This window comes from Strix aluco, chromosome 4, assembly GCF_031877795.1.
Source record: "Strix aluco isolate bStrAlu1 chromosome 4, bStrAlu1.hap1, whole genome shotgun sequence".
In the NCBI taxonomy this organism is placed as follows: domain Eukaryota; kingdom Metazoa; phylum Chordata; class Aves; order Strigiformes; family Strigidae; genus Strix; species Strix aluco.
In genome coordinates, this window is record NC_133934.1 from 26986795 (window position 1) to 27004583 (window position 17789).

The 17789-nt window shown below is 45.1% G+C and overlaps 1 protein-coding gene across 12 annotated transcripts in view; it reads right to left on the reverse strand.

Moving 5' to 3' along the window:
- The window catches only part of APBB2 (amyloid beta precursor protein binding family B member 2), a 209426-nt gene that overhangs the window by 190376 nt on the left and 1261 nt on the right, over positions 1–17789 (reverse strand). For 11 of the 12 annotated variants that reach the window (XM_074822400.1, XM_074822395.1, XM_074822399.1 and 8 more), the window contains exon 1: positions 4426–4499. The exons of the other annotated variant lie outside the window; for it this stretch is intronic. The gene's annotated coding sequence lies outside the window, so the exon portion shown is untranslated. Of the gene's footprint in view, positions 1–4425; positions 4500–17789 lie in introns of those variants that run through there. 12 annotated transcript variants of the gene reach the window in all.

Consider the following 17789-nt stretch of genomic DNA (forward strand, 5'->3'; position numbering starts at 1 on the left):
AGCAGGAGGAGGGAGTTCCTTACACAGCCAGAAGCAGACCCATATTCAAGCAGCACTCGTGGCCAAAGGCCATGGAGGCTGCAATGAGGTCCCAGAGGGCTGCACGCAGACCAGACAAGCATTTGGAACCAAAAGCCACCAAACATCTTGAAATAGGGAAAGGTCGCATCCAGCTCTGGCAACCTCAAGCTGAGAACAGCCTGAGGCTCAGAGAACATCTGTAGAGGAGGTTTTGAAACAGATCATCCTGTTCTTATTTTTCCTTGGGCATCTGCTTACAAGGAGGAAAAAAAAAAAAAAAAAAAGGTTGCAAAGGACAACAGATCAAAAAGGGAACAGGCTGAAGGTGAAGGGTTAAAAAAATAGGAAACTAAAGCAGGACACCACACAGAGCATCCCAACAGCACCCTCTGATCCTTAAAGCTCTGGGGACAGCAGCAATTAGTCCTCAGCCCAGACCCATAATGAGACAAGGAAAGAGAAACAGGCACAGAAGTGCTGGGATTCTGCCCATAAAGTCTGGAGCCCATCAGCCCATGGAGCTGTGGCCAGCTCAGACAGGGGTAGGAGGAGGCTGGCAAGAAAGTCCCATTCTTTCATAGGGTGGCAGACATGAAAGCTATAAATCACAAGAACACCCATAAACTCAGGAAGAGGCTTTAGAGGAGTCACAAGAGGAACTGCAGCCTCATGTACTAGATGTGCATGTCCCAAGGTCTCCTTTTCCCTGCAAAAGGGATATGAGTCACAGAGTCAATGAAGCATACATATCACAAATGCACCCATTTTCACCTCTTCTCGCTTAATTTTCTCACTTTTGATTTCAGCAGGTGATAGATTAGCCTAAAGTACAAGTCAGCCTGCAAGAGCTCCTCATCCCTCCTCATGGCAGGAGACCACTTTCTGTCACAGAGCAAGGAAACCATGCGGAAGCACTTAAGAGGCATCTTCGAGGTGCCACTTGGAAGTGAAACCAGCCACCATGTGGCTTGCTCAAGTCCCGTGTGGTAAACTGCACTAGAGAGATGAACCCTTGGTTTGGCCCATCACAGCTGCTCTTTCATTTCTATACTTACTACATCTCCTAGAAGCAGTTAGGTACTGCTGACAGTCACAGGACCCATCACATAGCATCCACAGCCAGTTGTATTCTGTGCTGCACACACAATATTTTTAGGACCAACTACCAACTTTCATACGAGTTCAACTACTGCAATCACCACACTAGATAACTCTCAGCTGTTCTGCAAATGAGACAAAACCTATGCACAACTAGCTCAACTAGACTTGGTTTCAAATTTGCTTTAAACTTCATTTATTCCAGTCCTCCAGTCACAGCGTAGCTTGCAGCACTGGTTTCAGTTTGCACCATCTGGGCCTACTGTACAGACCCGCCCCCCAAAACTCCTTTTCTGAGAGGATTTATGAATTACTTCAATAGGAAAAAAAAAAAGGTTTTCTGTAGTTCATTTTTAACCTGAAGGATATTAAGCTCAAACAGCTCACACACACGCACTAACATATTGTCTCCTTTTGCACGGTTTTGACTCAAAGAAAAAGGAATTTCCACACAATTAGATGCAGCTGCAAGCCAATGCTTATTATTTTGGATGGGAAAAAAAATAACTTGCAAAACATTTCAAAAAGCGTCCACTAAGTACATCGCAATCCTTTCTAAGTAGTGATACAAATTGTAAAGCAAGCATTTTATTTTTATACCAGTTTTGAATGTCAGATTTTAAAAATAAGAAACACTAGCGCAGAAAATCTATATTCAGTTAACTCAGACGCACGGAAAACCTTTTCCTGAGTCACCAAGTCTCATCTCCTACTGCCACAGCCAAGCACACGACATATACTTCCTCAGTATATGCTCAAGAGCCAGTTAGGGGGCTTGCTCCCACTTCTCCCATTTGAAGGTTGTTCTAGAACCTCACCCCACTCAGGGAAGAAACTGTCTAAATTCCAGCTTAAGTTTATTCATGCCAGTTAATATCTGTTTGTTCTTGTGCCAACATTGTTCTTTAGCTTAAATAGCTCCTCTCCCTTTCTAGTGTTTATATCCCTGCTGTATTTGCAGATTGCAATCATATCCCCCCTCAGGCCTCATTTGCTAGGCTAAACAAGCCAGGCTTTCCTTGTCTCCTCCAGAAAAACTGGCACTTCTGTTCCCCAGCCCCTCTCTGCACCTGTCCCACCCGCAGTACGGGTGAGAGGACCTGTGCCTGGCACTCCCCAGCAGCTCGCATCCATTCCACCACTCCTCCTGCCATTGTCCTGGCCTAACATGCTCCACCATCACCTTTACTTTCTCCATGGCAGCAGGACAGCAGCAGCTTGGGCGGGGACAAACTAATGCACCCAGCACATCTCCTGCTCTGCTGTTCCCAACAGTGGACCTCCTTGCTCACAGCAGGGAACAAAGGCTAGGAACGTACATGTGGTATAGTTTGTTTTCAGCGTGGATTGATTTGTTCAAGTGTGACTGCACATTCTAGGTCAGAGCTTCCAAAAACATGGCTCTGCTATCTGACAGAGATGTAATCAGTTGATTACTCACCACTACCTATCAACTACCAGAATTCATTCTAGTTTTTCACTGCCTCTGGTAAAAAAATCCTTATAGTAGGCAATCTCAACTACACAAATTCCTCCCTAACTAGCTCCTGAAGTCATCACTCTCTTCAGCTCAAACCCTGCACCAGCCCTCTCTAGGCTTCTCAGGCATTGCCTAAGGAAGCCACCATCCCTCCTGATCCAGGGCACAGCAGAGTCCACCCAAACCCCACCAGGAATGACCAGTTTAGTAACTGGTGCCCAACTTAGCTGCAGAACTGAAAAACAAAAGAAATAATCCCAGTTTCCAAGTCGTGCATGCCCTCTCCTAGGAAATTATTCCCACACTGTTGTAATCTACTGCTTAGAAGCCTCTTTCACCAGGAAGGGCATGTTCACTTGTACCGCTTCAGAGACAGGAATCTTCCTCCTCATTACAATCAAGTCATGTATTCTTCGTAACACACGCTAAAACTATTCTTCCTCCTGAAGAGTCCTCTCCAAACCTCGATTTCCCTTAAGTGGCCAAAAAATCCAAAAATACAAGCCAAAAAGTATTCCAACACTCATCACTGTAAAGGAAGAGCAAAAATATCCGCACTCAGCATGGCTGTTCCAGGCAAGGAAGTTAATCAGCCAAGATTTTGTCCCAAGGTCACTGTAAGAGGATGTCTCTCCCTTTAAGTGCTAGGACATCTGCACACTTATTTTAACCAAATGCAATTATGCAGGCAGAAAATAGTTTTAAACTCAAGACAGACAAGTCATTTATAGGCTTTCAGAAAGTACTAGAGCATGAGATGGCAGGATGATGACATGTCAGATCTAGAACGAACTGGAGGAACACACTGGCGACCCAAAGGACACAGCAAGCCTGCAGCAGCTCAGCAACCTGTACCTCGGCTTCTGGGGCAAAACAGCAGATCTTCAGTAAAGCACTGAAACTCGCTGCAGATACTGTTATCCTGCACAGCTTACTGCAGATACCGTTATCCTGTACGGCTACCGACAGCATCCACAACGCACAAAGCCTACCAGCCCATCACCAGTCCTTGGTTTTAGTTTAAAGCACTTATCCTCCCTAATGAGCAGGAGCCCAGCCAAGAATTATAAAACCCTGCAAACAAGCAGGCAAAGCAATGAAGTACAAATACGAACTATTACACTTTCCATCTTATTTCATCTGTCTGAATTCATTCCCCCTCTAGCCACAACGAGAAGTAGCTCCGTTGCTGTCATGGGACCCAAGCGAATTCCTAAAAACTTCAAGTGGGATTAAATGGGGTCCACGTTTTGTTCCAAGTATTGTGGTTTTGCAGACTCCCATTTGCAATCCCGCGCGCAATCCTCAAGTACGATTTAATCACAGAGCTGAACTCGCAAAGCCCACTCTAATAACCACCTCCTGATTAATTAAAAAAAAAAAAAAAAAAAGAGGCTACTTCTACAGGCACTTTTGCCACTTTTCATGCCGTCTCTACCTTACACGTCCCCGCTAGCAGAACAAGACCGGCCGCCGGCGGGAGGGAAGCCCCCGCTCGCCCCGCGGCTCCGGCCAGCTCCCTGCAGCAGCGGCAGCGCCGCAGCACCTCAGCACGGCGGCGGAAAACAGAGGGAGCGGGGCGGCGGGCTGGCGGCGGCACCCCGCAGCCGCAGGCCGCCCCGGGCCCGGCACGCCCGAGGCCGGGATGCGCCGGAGCCGCCCCAGGCAAGGGCGGCGGGGCTCTCCCCCGGCCTCCTGCCCGCTCGCACCGGCAGCGGGCCGGCCGGAGCGGCGGCACCGCGGGCGGCGACGCACCGGGGGCCCTGCCGCGGGACGCGCAACCCTGCGCTTCCTCCCCCCCTTTCCCGGCCCGCCGCGCAGCGCACCTGCCCGCCGCTCCGCGCTGCGCCGCCCGCCCCGGAGGCGCCCGTAGCCCGCTGCGGGATGCGGCCAGTCTTCCGGAAACGCTTCCCAGCCCGCTGCGCTTACCCAGGAAACGATTCCGGCCGCCGGCCGCCGCCGCCGCCGCCCCTCCTCTCCCTCCGCCCCGGCCGCCGCCCAGAGCCGCGGGCCGCAGGGGCCCGGGCGGGCGGGGCGAGGCGGGCGCTGAGGGGGGGCGCGCGCCGCGGCGCCATGTTGTGTGTACCCGCCGGGGCGGCCGGCAGCCCCCCGCCCCCCGCCCGGCCCGGCCCCGGCCGGCGCCCCCTCAGCGCTGCGGCACCGGGGGGCTGTTAGCCAGCAGCTCGTCGGTAGCCTCCAGAGCAGCTGTCCTTCCGTGAAGGGGTAGGGTTTATGCGCGGGGGCAGGTGTACCCCTGAAAAAAATGAAAAATCATTTTTTCTCCTTAGGGGAAAAAAAGAAGAGTCGGGCTCTTGCTTGGCGAATGTAATAATACCCAGATCAAGGTGAGGCCGTAGCAGCTACGCACCTGAAATGCCACCTGCTGTATCCTAGCACTCCTCCAGCAATAACAAGAGCCAGAGGTAGATAGCCCACCTAGAGATTTGGAAGCCCACCTAGAAGAATGGGTTATTTTTCACACTGGACATAGGTTCCAGTAGCAACGTGGGGTGGGTTAAACGTGGCTGATGAACATCAGCGAACCCCTCTAGTTGAGCACTAACGGAGGGTGCTTGACACCCACATAGCTCACCAGGCAGCTGGGTTCTGGTGGGTCTCAAAAGTTACATAGCCAGCATGGGCAGAAAACGGGGTATTCTCAAGTGCAGAAAACAAGTAAAAGGACCAGTGCTGGAAACTTCACTGCTCTGACCTGCTTGCAGTACTACAGGGTAAGGCTGAGTGTAAATCCCTGGGCATATCTTGAGATGGATGAGTAGAAAATCACAGCAACACCCCAGACAGTTAGTAGTGAGGCTTAAAGAACACACCCATGGGAAGGTCCTTCTGTTTAAAGCCTTCCAAATATGTGGGATTTTGTCTGTTCTGACAAGATAGGCTTTTGAGATCACAGGGGAGGAAACTGCTCATTGCTAAAGCAAAAAATTCAACATGGGATGGTAGCTCGGTGGAAAGCATGTAACTACTAACAGAACTTTTACTCCTACACCTTCTAACAATCTTAGGAAGTCCCTGGAAAAGCAGATGCAAAACAATCAGCAGTAAAATACAGTGTTGTATTGGAGAGACCAAAGACATACAAGGAGGTAAAAGAAGACTCTTACAATAATGAAATGGCCAGCCTCCTCTTAAATGAAAACACATTTAGCAATGCTATTGAAGTGCCCAAGTCTACTTTAAAATTTATCACACCATTTATAATGGCAAATCTATTTATCTGAAAGAGATGATTTTTCTTATGCATTCCAGAACCTTCTTCAATATTTCGTTCCCTGGCTTTGCAACTATGCTCCTGATAACAGCAGAACGCTCATGAACTAAGCACAATTAAAGGGATCAATAAGGAATATAGGATCTTCCTAAGAGAGAGGAGAATAGGAATATAGCATCTTCAATTAGACATGTTTATGGTTGTAGAAGATGATATTGACATCCACCAGCCTAAAGAACACGAAAAAAAAAAATTGCAATTATAAACACTACAGTGATGAACAAGAAGAAGCCAACAATTAGGCAAAGATGTAATAATTCAGAGCAAGGCACCTGCGAATTATATTTAATACTTAATAACTTACTCTTAAATGTATTGTTCTTGTTTGTAGTGGCACCCACATTTTTCCATTTATCTTAAAATTGGACATACTTTAATCTTCTAATTTGTTTAAAAAGAGCAACACTTTCATACGCTAAAACTCACATTTTCATTTATATTTTTAGATCCAAAACTATGACAAAGCTGCAAAAAAAGCCTCCAAATAGTTCTAATAATCTGTAATACAAACGTGTCATCACCATCAGCTCCAGAAGGACCAACCACCTCCTGAAACATACAAAGGTGATCACATTCCAGCACTTGCAAATCAGGGTGCTTCCTTCTTCAACAAAGCACAACATCCAGCAGGAGGGAAAGCTTTTACTGTTTGACAGCATAGTGGAGCAGAACTCTCCCTGGAATTCCCACTTTATCTATTGGAGAGATGCAAGACAACTCTCAGGTTACCCAAGATTATTAGTCAATAGCCTATTAATATCTTTCCCTGACAGAAATGGCAAGGCAGTATACCCATAAATTCACATGCCTTTGATGAGAAGTGTAAAAGCACTGCATTGTGGTTTTCACTATGCGGTTAAAATTATGATTAACATTTAGTTACATAGCCTATATAGTGCACTTCGGATTGCAGTGTAGTAAGCGGAGCCATAAAAATGAAGCGTTGAGGAAACTAAATAAGGAATTTCATACACATCCTAATTGGACAGCCGCTCAATACACTCAGACTTCTCAGAAACATTTCCAGGTGGATGTACTGCTTGCATAGGCTCAGCCAGTCTCATCAAATATAGATCTCTTGGTTCAGAGCACTCTGTTGTGTTAACTTTCCAAGTACAACGAAATAGTTCCTGCAGCTGTGGCCTTCAGGAATTGATACAGAGCACTTACCGCCTCTGTACTTAAGACACAAACTTCTCGTTAAATAGTGTTCATAAACATAACAGGGAAAAAAAAGAAAAAAGAAGCCTTTCTATATTATCAGCTCATACCAAAATCATTTCATCATCATCTTGCTGTTTCTATGTGTGAACTATGACTGCAAATTTATTTCAGTCAAAGTCCATCTGACTTTTCGACAAGGAATGACTGCCCACAGGAGTCTCCACTGGCAAGTAACCCTCTGCACCCAGCTACGGGTCTGCTTCGGGACCGACCGTGCCCCACAATGTTCTCTCGGTAGAAGTTCATAGTTTCTCCCCTGCTTTCTTCTACAGACCGGCTTTTTACTTAAGGCTGAAGTACTCAATGATCCCATCTCTTGAGAAACTTGTTTCTCGCTGCAGAGGAAAGTAGGGAAGAGGTGAATCTGAAATAAGCAAGGCTACCATCTAGTGGTGCAACTAATATTTCAGAGGAACCTACGCCATCAAATAACCTTTTGCTAAATATATTGATCCTAAACCCAAGCTTAACATAGAAATCTAATTAGGAAGACATAGAAATTTAATTAGGAAAATTCAGTTAGAGCAGAATGGTAATTTTCTTCAGAACTGTTTCTCTAACATTCTCACACAGCTCGCTGTGACATTAAGCCTCCATCTTAAAATACTAAATCAAGTAATTTTCCAGAAAGAATGAAAAGCACCCCACACATTGCACACGCAGCTAGGAGATTTAAGAATTAGACTTGTAGCATGTAATTTTTCATTACGGTCTTGAACATGCTCAGAGGGTTCAGTCCCCTCCCCCAGACACATTGCTTCCCAGGACCTGTGTGAAAGCATGTATTGCTCCCATTATTTTGGGTTCCTGTCTCATTAGTCCTCCATGGGCAAGCATATAAAGAAAGACTAATCCTGCCATGGAGGAACTTCCCTGTGTTACTTAAGGAGACGCAAAAACCACGAGCCAGTCTCAGGTAAGATTACTCCAGTAGTTTAATCAAGCCAGGAACTAAATCGAGGCCTCCTGTTATACTCAGGGAGCCCTCTCCTGTCCACTGCATTAGATATCTCGGGCACGTTACCACTACATTAACGAAGGCTGTATGGGAAGAAGTGCAATCTGGAGCAATTTGCAGGCCAGCAGTTTGCTGATTTCTTGACATGCCAAGCAAGGCAGAATGATAATTTCAAAGTTTCTTTTTAGCTCTTCAGGAATGCAAAGCCTTGCATCCAGGAATGGCTGTAAAGTAACTTACAAAAGATCTCTGATATCAACGAGGTGCAATTCTCTGATCTCTGCTTTCTCTGCCTGTGATACAGAAGTATACTGAGATTTCCTACGGGTGGGGTGAAGGAAAGGTAGCCTGGTCTGGCCCCCAAGCACGTAAACTCCTTGTTTACATGATGCGTTTACCTAGCCCACCCACTCATCCAGACAGGGGCACCCCCATTTTTTTTAATCATTACAGGTAAGTTCTGGGGCAGGCGAGCAGGGTGACTGTGTTAGCTTCCAAACAATTACAATATTTGAAATGGGAGAACATACCAACTGACCACTGCAGGAAAACAGTTCAGTTTGGACATCCTTCTAGCTGGAGGGGCCAGGCAAGGGAAAGCTGCTGTTGTAAGAAAAAGCTGCTATTAATGCAGGGTTTCTAAATGCTACACCAGCTGCTTAGACACTCTGCTAGAAGGCAGTAGGTGCTTTCAGAGCTGACCTTTCAGCAAACTCTGTGTACTGTTTTAGGTGGCTCTGGTGAGCAAAAATACTCAAAAGTTGCCACAGAGCAAGGCCTGTAATTATACGTAGTCAAAGAGAATAGGTCACACTTGCAAAGCTGACATGTAGCTAGATTTTCTTGCCTTGGCTGCTTAAAATTGGAAGTATAGCCCTGCTTTCTGATGGGCACCGAAACGAAGATCTCCAATATTTTTCTACAACTGAGAAATAGGAATACAACAGAGATTTTGCAATACAGCTTGCCTTTGACTCTCCAACTATTTTGAGAAAGCAGTTGTTCAAACAGTACAAAATAAAGCACAGCTTAGACGTTTTAGGCCAACACCTCTCCACTGCCAGCAGTTGCTGTGTTTCAGCCCTGGTGCTCTCACACCTTGGAGCTTTCCCTGAAAGTGCTGCACTGCTGGTTCTGGTTCCCGCCGGGCAGGCGAGGATGGTGCAGCAGTACAGCTCCCTGCGAGGCAGTCAGGAAACCCACATCTCAGGCCAGAATGGCTAACCCACTCATATGCTAGATATGCATATATATACCTTAACATCCACTAATACACGTTAATTAAGAGCTGTAGAAAGCTAAGATAAAGTTGGAAACGCTAGGTTTACTAACGACAGAAGGGCAGTGCTTTGTCTCTGAAACAAGAGAGACAAAAGTCCAGTGTCTAATGTCCTAAATACAGCTAGAAAAGCCCAGGCTGCAAATGCACTCAATGGGAATTTTGCCCTACGTGTATAAACATACACTGGAAAGAGCAGCATGTTTTGCGCTTATATTTGCAGCTGCAGAACGTGATACAGTCCCATTGTTTTTCTGATCCATAGTGTAGTTTCCCTCACCATCTAAATATTCTTCTCCACTGAGACAGGGATTTGCTTCACCGTGCACATTCGTAAGCTAAACACCTCTGCTAAAACGATTAGGCTCAAGGGCCAAACGATGGTGTTCTTACCCACATGTGCTTTGGGTAAATACTTCAGAACAGTGCTTGTTAAACCAATCTTCAGAAAAACAGTTTCTCCATCAGTGACAAACACTGGCGAAACATTTCTCTGAAGGTGGGGGAGTGGGAAATACTCTCCTTGTATAGTGTGGAAAGATTCCTGGAGCAGAGTGGGAGGAAAGCCTCCCTTTCTCCCCACTCTGGATGCTCTGAAACCAGCCTCTGAAGACACACAGGAGCCCCTATAGAGTTAGGCTCTGAGAGTGGCTCAGGGCAAAGGCATGCCTGGAAGGGGTGATATTTCCCGACTGGGCTTGTTTCACTGTGTTTTTAATGTTGAGCCAAGACTAATAACCTTCCACTGGTGACATCTGCAGCAGTGTCAGAGCGGCTGGGCCCCCATACTGCTGCATCTCCCAGCTGGTAAGAGCAGCACCAGCACGTACAACACAACTGCTTTGCATTAGCAATACACTGGGTGGTCACCATGTGTAAAACACTTTGTGACAGAATTAAAACTTAACGAAAGGGTTACGTTCTGCCAGATGTACTTCTGGAAAGTGGTTATTAATGTGGGGTTAAGTCTTCCATTCTTACACATTTTGAAATCAAAGCCTTGTTTTATAAGTACAAGTGAACAGCTACTGTTAATTTGTAATTAACATAGGAATTGGTATAGCAAGACTTTGGAGATCTGAGTGGCTAAAAAGCACATCCTGAATTCTGCTAGCATGACTCAGGGATTGTTTAATGCTTCTACATGCTGTTAGAGAGTAGAGAAGCAAGAGCAGCTCAGATCTAGGTCTGTGAGGCTTTATGTCTACCATGGTCACACTGAGAAAGAGTCAGAGCTGTGCTACCTTGAGTCACTTCTGAGTCACCAGCCTGCCAGAGCTGCACACCAAACATACATATATATATATAAATATATATATATACACACACTGGCTAGGAACTCTAAGATATGCCATAGGCCTTAGGAGTGATGAAGAGGAGGTAGTTTGGGACTGGCTCAGATGAAGAAAATGTCTTTCCCATGCAGTCCCACACAGCCAGCCCACTTCAGAACAGGACTAGATAGGCAGGCAGGTCTCAGGGCAATCCAGGGAACTCAGGCTCTTGGCTTCTCTTACTGGACTGGCAGCAGCTCTGTGCCAACATCGCTCCTCAGGTGAAGTAGCTCTAACAGAAGAACTCCGCACAAACTGTCTGCGGCTGAGGCTTTACTTCAGGGCACTCCTCTAATTAAAAACAAAATCGCCACACTTCTCCAGAGTGTGCACATGTGGATGAGGAAGTAAATCCTTTAGCACAAGTTGCTGTAAATGTGTGGTATGCATGTCCCTGTTGATGTATAGGAGTTAAGGTTGGCTTGTACTACCTAAGACATTTTTCAGAGAAAATTCTGAGCCCAGCACTCCTTATTTCAGAATTTGTATAGGTGGGGGTGAACATGTATATAAGAATCAGCTGGAAACATTTCACCAGAAGACTACTCATACGATACAGCAAGAATACAGGACCACATGGATGTCTGTAACAAAGCAAGCAACTTTCAGGATTCTGTGGCTGAGTTAGCTAAACAGCACTTTATTTTGTTCACTGATTTGGAGTGAACTGATTTCAACTTTAAATTCTGCTAAAGGCCTTCATTTGCATAAAAAAGACAGGACTAAGGAATGTCTTTTACATCTGGGTCAATGCCCATCCCCTCTTCCCTCCCCCCAAAAGAAGATAAGCTGACCTCCAGGACATAGCGTGAGATGGTTTGTGCTGCTGAACTGGAGGAGTGACAACATTTCACAGTAAACCCCCTTCACATGAGAGTCCTTGTCTGCAGGTGCCTCTGTTGTCATGAAAGCAGGAAGAGCTCCTTTTTTTTTTTTTTGCAACAGACATGAAAGCTCTTGCTATTCCTTTCTGGCAGAGCCCTACCTCTCCCTTCTTCATCCAACAGCAGGCAAGCCAATTTTTTCATTTTCTCCTCACATTCCCCCGAGAAACACCAAAGCCACACTAGCATGTAAAGAGACCACAGGTGATAACAGACTTGGTCCAGAAGTTAGGTCCCTCCTTAGCAGCTCCCTAAGGCATATATTCTGTCCTTTCCCTGAAAAGGTTTCATTCTTGAGGATGGAGACCACTGATGTAAAGAGGTATTTGGGAGGTGGCCCATGCTTTTCCCTCAGCACCCCCTACACCTGAGGAAGTGCATCTCTACCACCTTAAAAGTACTAGTGAGTCACTGTCTTGATATCCTTTCAGCTGACTGACAACATTCCTCAGCTCTCTTCATTTTTCCCCTACTCTCCTCCAGTTTAAGAGTGGATAGTGCTCAGGAGATTATTTGGAGCGGCCTATTTTGTTTCACAAAAAACTCAGCCTACTGAAGGTAAACTTTTCTAGCAATCCCAGAGGAGAGGCTGTGAGTGCTTTCTGGGTGCTATGTATGGCTGATGAGGATTCAAAAGCAAGTCTAAAGATAGGGTTTGCTAATTAAGTTGTGACTGAAGAAACTGAAGACTGCAGGGGAGAAGTGGACTGGGGTCACCCCAGGATGGCCTGGCACAACACAGCACTTGGGAAGAGGCACGGTGTGTTACAAGAGAGTGCACTGCAAGAGTCAAGTGCTGCAACCAATAGTTTAATTCAACATGGCTCACCTTGTTTTCTTTTGTGCCTGTTAATCTGAGGAACGCATAGAGTGGATGAAAATGTTAAGTAGGGATGTAAATCCTTATCACAGATCATCCAAGTGCTGCATCAAAATTAGATTCATTATTATTAGCTATTACATGTATTACACTAAAACATTGCAAAAATGAGGTCCTCTTACTTGAGATGTATATTTTACCTCTCTAAATAAAAGCACTAATCCCAAGAATGTATAAATTAACAAAACAAAGACAGAAGAAAGGAGGGATTGTTCTCCTCTACTAGACTAGACTAGAAAGATGGATTGTTCCTGCCTGTAGAGGAAAAAAGGTGGCTTGCTAACATCACCAAAGAAAGCATTTGAGGGAAAGGAGACACATGCTGATTGCCCAGGTGATAATATATTGTCTTCCTTATCCATCGAGACAAGGCTCGCAAGCTTTCATATCAAGTAAAAGCAGATAGTATATAATTTCATTGGAAATTAAGACACCCTTGTCAACAATGATATCCCTCCTGCCTTTCTTTGTGGAAGGAGAATGGAGTCACTCTCTGCTTGTCCTACTTCTACCATGAAACAAAGCATACTATTGGTATGCCTCTGATAGACACCATCACCATATGTTGAATGTGATTTTGCAGAGGAACTAGGTGAAAAATCTTAAGCATCCTGCCAGACAGATCTGAATTCAAGAAAACCATGGCCACACTCTTCAGAACTGCAACTGTCAAGGCAGGCCTTCAAAGCTATATTTTAGCACTTTAACACTTCCACCTACAGACTTCCAGAAGAGCCATTGCATTCTGCAGAGTTTGTTTTTTACATGCTGGAGGACTTGGCTGTAGTTCAGAGCAATTGTAGAGTCATTGCTGGCAGTCAATACACGCAAAGGCAGTCCTTGGCAGAGCAGCCCTTCTCATCAGCCTGACCCTTTCATCTGCATAGCTTCAGTGTTACCTCTCTTCAGCTGAGCTTCATCACAGGTCAGCCCCAGAGTTCACATTCTTCAGCATGTCTCCACCTCAGCAGTCCTTAGTCATTACATCTTCTAGTCAAAACATCCCCTCCTTATGGAGAAGGGGATAGGAGAACCTAACTTTTCCAACCTCTACATTAACTGAAGAAAGATACGGGTTTTTTCCCCCATCCCAATTCAGCTCTGAGCTGCTCTGAATTTCTTTCACTTCCTGGTCTTACTCCAGCTTGACGTTTGAAACATTTTAGCCCAGAGCTCCTGGCCCATGGACCTGGAGAGCAACTGTTGACAGCCAGGTGCTGACCGGTGACTGGACTTACGTTGCCTCACAGTGCTGGGCTGCAGTCACCGAGACTCCTCACACAAGTATTTAAATCAACCTGGCTGTAATTCAGAAACAAACACACACCCCTCTTCCTGCTCAAAGCTTTCATTGACACCAGGCCCTCTATAAAAGCAGTCATTGGTGCTTGCCCTTTTGATCCCTCTGATCTTCTTATTAAAGGCTGGGGCACTCACACGCAGGAATTACTGCTGTGCTCCAGGCAATTTACCTGAAGAGAAGGGGGCTGTTACTGCCTTACACAGGTCCCTGACACCCACTGTCCCTGCACTGGCCTCAGATATGTTTCTCATGTTTTATGTTTGGTACCCTGTGACACAGTGTACAGGTTCTGGCTGGGATGGAGTTAATCTTCTCCATAGCAGCTTGGCATGGTGCTGTGTTTTGTATCTGTGACCAAAACAGTGCTGATAACACACCAATGCTTTAGCTATTGCTGAGCACGGCATCAAGGCCGCTTCTGTTTCTCATGCTGTCCCTACAGCCAGCAGGCTGGGCGTGCACAAGAAGTTGGGACTGCTGACCCCAACTGACCCAAGGGATATCCCAGACCACATGGCATCATGCTCAGCAATAAAAGTGGGGGGACAGTTTTCTGGGGGGGCTGTAGCTCAGGGACCAGCTGGGCATTGGTGGGCTGGTGGTGAATGATTGGGTTTTTTTTTTGTTTTGTTTTGTTTTTTTTTTTTTTTTGTTGTTGTTTTTTTCTTCCCCCCCCCTCCCTTTGCTTATTAAACTGTCTGTATCTCAACCCACAGGTTTGTTCTCCCATCCCGCTGGGGAGAGTAAATAAGCAGCTGGATGGAGCTTAGCTGCCTACTTTGGTTAACCCACAACATGTAAGACTGTCTCCAGCATCTAATCTGGATGAAAGGCTTTCTTTGGCTAATACCAATTTTTTATTTTGGAAAAGCTATACACATTTGGTGGTATAGCTGGACAGCAGGGATAGTGGTACAGCAGTGCCAGAGAGAATATAATCTATTCACTTGGTGGAACCTATATGCAAATGTAGTTGGGGTAATTCCCTTACATCTGTCTTTTGCAATACTACAGACATAGACGTGTAGAAACACTAACATGGAAAATGTTAGTGGTGGAACTTAAAGACAATGTTTTATTAGTTTTCCAGTTACCTACTGCATACTAGTTGCTAAATGATGGGAAATTGTCTTGCTTCATAGCACGTATCTACCAGGCTGAAAGCCTGTCATGCTTTCAGTAAGTTATGCCTGTGTAGTCCTTGTGGACCGTGGCTTGCCTCAGCAGGCTTATGGCAGTCCTACTGACTACTGGGAATTTCCAAACCAGAAATAAAGTCTGTCCTTGCTATATGCCATAATGTGTACTCAATCATATATTATCATAACATTAGTTATGGTGAGTTGAAAGGTAAAAATATGTATTCTTCTCTCATCACCAGACAGTTACGGTTGGATTCATCCATCTAAAAGCTGGCGTCCCCACTGCAGACCTCTACACCTGAACTGGATCCCGCAAGCTCCCTTTATAGTCAAGGGAGAGAAACTAGTGTTTCTAGAGCACAATTTGTCTCAGTCCAAAGCTAACATCTCTATTTGCTCCACCCATTCATGCTCTCAAATTTCTTCTTCTCACTGCTGATTATAAAGGCACCCTAAAAGTCCCTGCAATAGATGGATGGATATTACCTTAGTTACGCTATGACTTGTCAGGACTGGCCTTAGGCAAAAGTAGTTCTAGCAGCTCTTTAAGGATGCTGCATTTCTGTATAAGTTGACCTCTCTCAAGCACACTACTATGATATAACTGAGCTGTCATAACTGCCCTCAGGCAGGATTTACCCCCCAAATCAGCAGACGTACTTAGGAGTAAGTAATCACAGTAATCTCAAATACCTCCAACTCACTGTAGGGTAAGTGCAAATGGGCAGTTATCAGGAGAACGGTGACGTGCAGTAATGGGTTCCTGTGCCTGCACCACCATGTACCTGCATCCTGCTGCCCTGGGCACTACCAGCCAGCTACAGATACCAGTTGTTTGCTCAGGAAGTAGGGAGTAGGGAATTAAGGAAATTTCCAGGAATGGGTTTGGGGTCCTTCTTTTGGGAAGCGAGTCATATTAATAGAAAATGAAGAAAGGCACAGGTCTCTGGTTTTTGCTTGGCAGGTGTGGATAGTACTGCTGAAGATGGGGACTTTGATTGCCTCAAGGCTTAGATTTTGGCAGGAGAATAGGAAAATTATTTTCTAGTTTACAACCTCAGCTTCCATTTCAGGAGCTCTGCATTGTCTAAGGCCACCTTTGTCTCCTAAACCACCTGCTTTTCATAGCTACTTTTGTTAGGAGATCTGAATTCAGAAAAAGCACTTCATTTTAGGTCTAGTTCTTCTTTACATTAACCTTCAGTTGAAACATGGAGAGAAAGTATTACCACTGAGTCCTCCATTTAAGAGAACAAAATCTGACAAAAGGTTATATAAGTAGCAAAGACTTTTCTATACTCTCATTCTAGATTAGACATCTGAGCAAAAGCTTTACTTGCAGACAGTGTTGTAACACCACAAGTACTATTACATTTGGACAATGCAGGAAGTTCACAAGTATTTCCAGTCACCACTTCTGGTTACTCGATTTTATTGCAATAATGGGATTGAATGTGCTATGTACATCTACCTGCACTGAAGAAAGATGGTCCAGAGACTTCCTCTTTGCAAGGAGGTAGATGGGGACTGGATATGACACAGCACTCACTTTTTACATGACTTTCCAGAGGCAGGCATCTTTATTTTAGCAGTTTTGTCTTGTTATGCTTACTGTTTATTTAAAATTAATTTATTGATAGATTTGGCAGATTCTTCCTTAGAAATGATCACTGCTGCTATGGTCCCTGTATGCTGCTCATGGCACGCAGAGACCGAAACAGCTGTTTGCAGTCCCCCTTGACAGCCTAGACACAGGCGCCATCCCAGGGATGGCTCTGTAACATAGGGATCTGAGCGGCATCATTGCTCTGAGGCAGGCTGAAGTTATAACCACCATTTGCCACTGAGCAATTCAGAAATAGGAATTTTCTTGCCATTTTTAGCCTTCTCTTTTGTAGGCTGCAAGATACATGCTTTGCCATCCTCTCAGAGGAGCTGCATGCAGTCTCTCCTACCATTGTATCACAGACTATTAGCATCATACTTGTTCATTCAAGTTGCTTTGCTATACTCGCATCTTACAGTTCATGAAGAGTTGATCACAAAAGGAAAGACAGTCAAAGATACTATACATAGAATAAATATTTTGGGTCATTTTTAGCTTGCTTATAGGTATCAGTGACTGTTTTCAGCTAACGTGTAATGGGAAAAAACAGAAATAAATGATACTGTCATTTACTGTCAAACTTCTCCCCGTCCTCCCTGAAAGTCTTTAGTTTTGAACAGTGTGTACTGCTCTTCCCTTTACTGTGATAGACTGAATTGCAGGATCACGGGATACTTAGGTTGGAAGGGCTCCCAGGATGTCTCTAGACCAACCTCCTGCTCAAAGCACGATCAGCTGCGAGATCAGTCCAGGTTGCTCAAAGCTCTATCCTGTCTGGAAGCATAGCAGCTTTGTCCATAAAATACAAAACCCTCCTTGCTATCCTGTCTTTTGTTCACTAAGTCCTGTTACAGGTAGAACCAATGTGACACTCTATCTTGAACCTTTTATGACTACATTTCAAAGATTAAACTGTAAGCTTCTTTCCCTAGGAGTTCATGAGGTCTCAGTTCAAAAACATGTGTGCAACCACCTGATGTAAATGATTCCCTGCTGACTTACAGTGCAGTAGATCTAAAGCTAATTTAAATGTGCTTGAAATTAGGCAGGTACTTAGAAATTTTCCTGCACTGGGGTCCAAATCATTCTGAAACTGGGTGGAAAACCAAAAGAAGAAAGTCATTAAAAGCAAACAGACTGCAGACATTCAGCTACTTTGTTCAGCGTTTGCATTGTTTGAAAGATAACTGTGAAGCATCTCTTGGTTATCCACAAGGCTCCCCTCTGGCTCCTTACCAGTAAAATCTGAAAAGCTGTTTGGACTCCACGTGACTTCTAGTATTTCAAG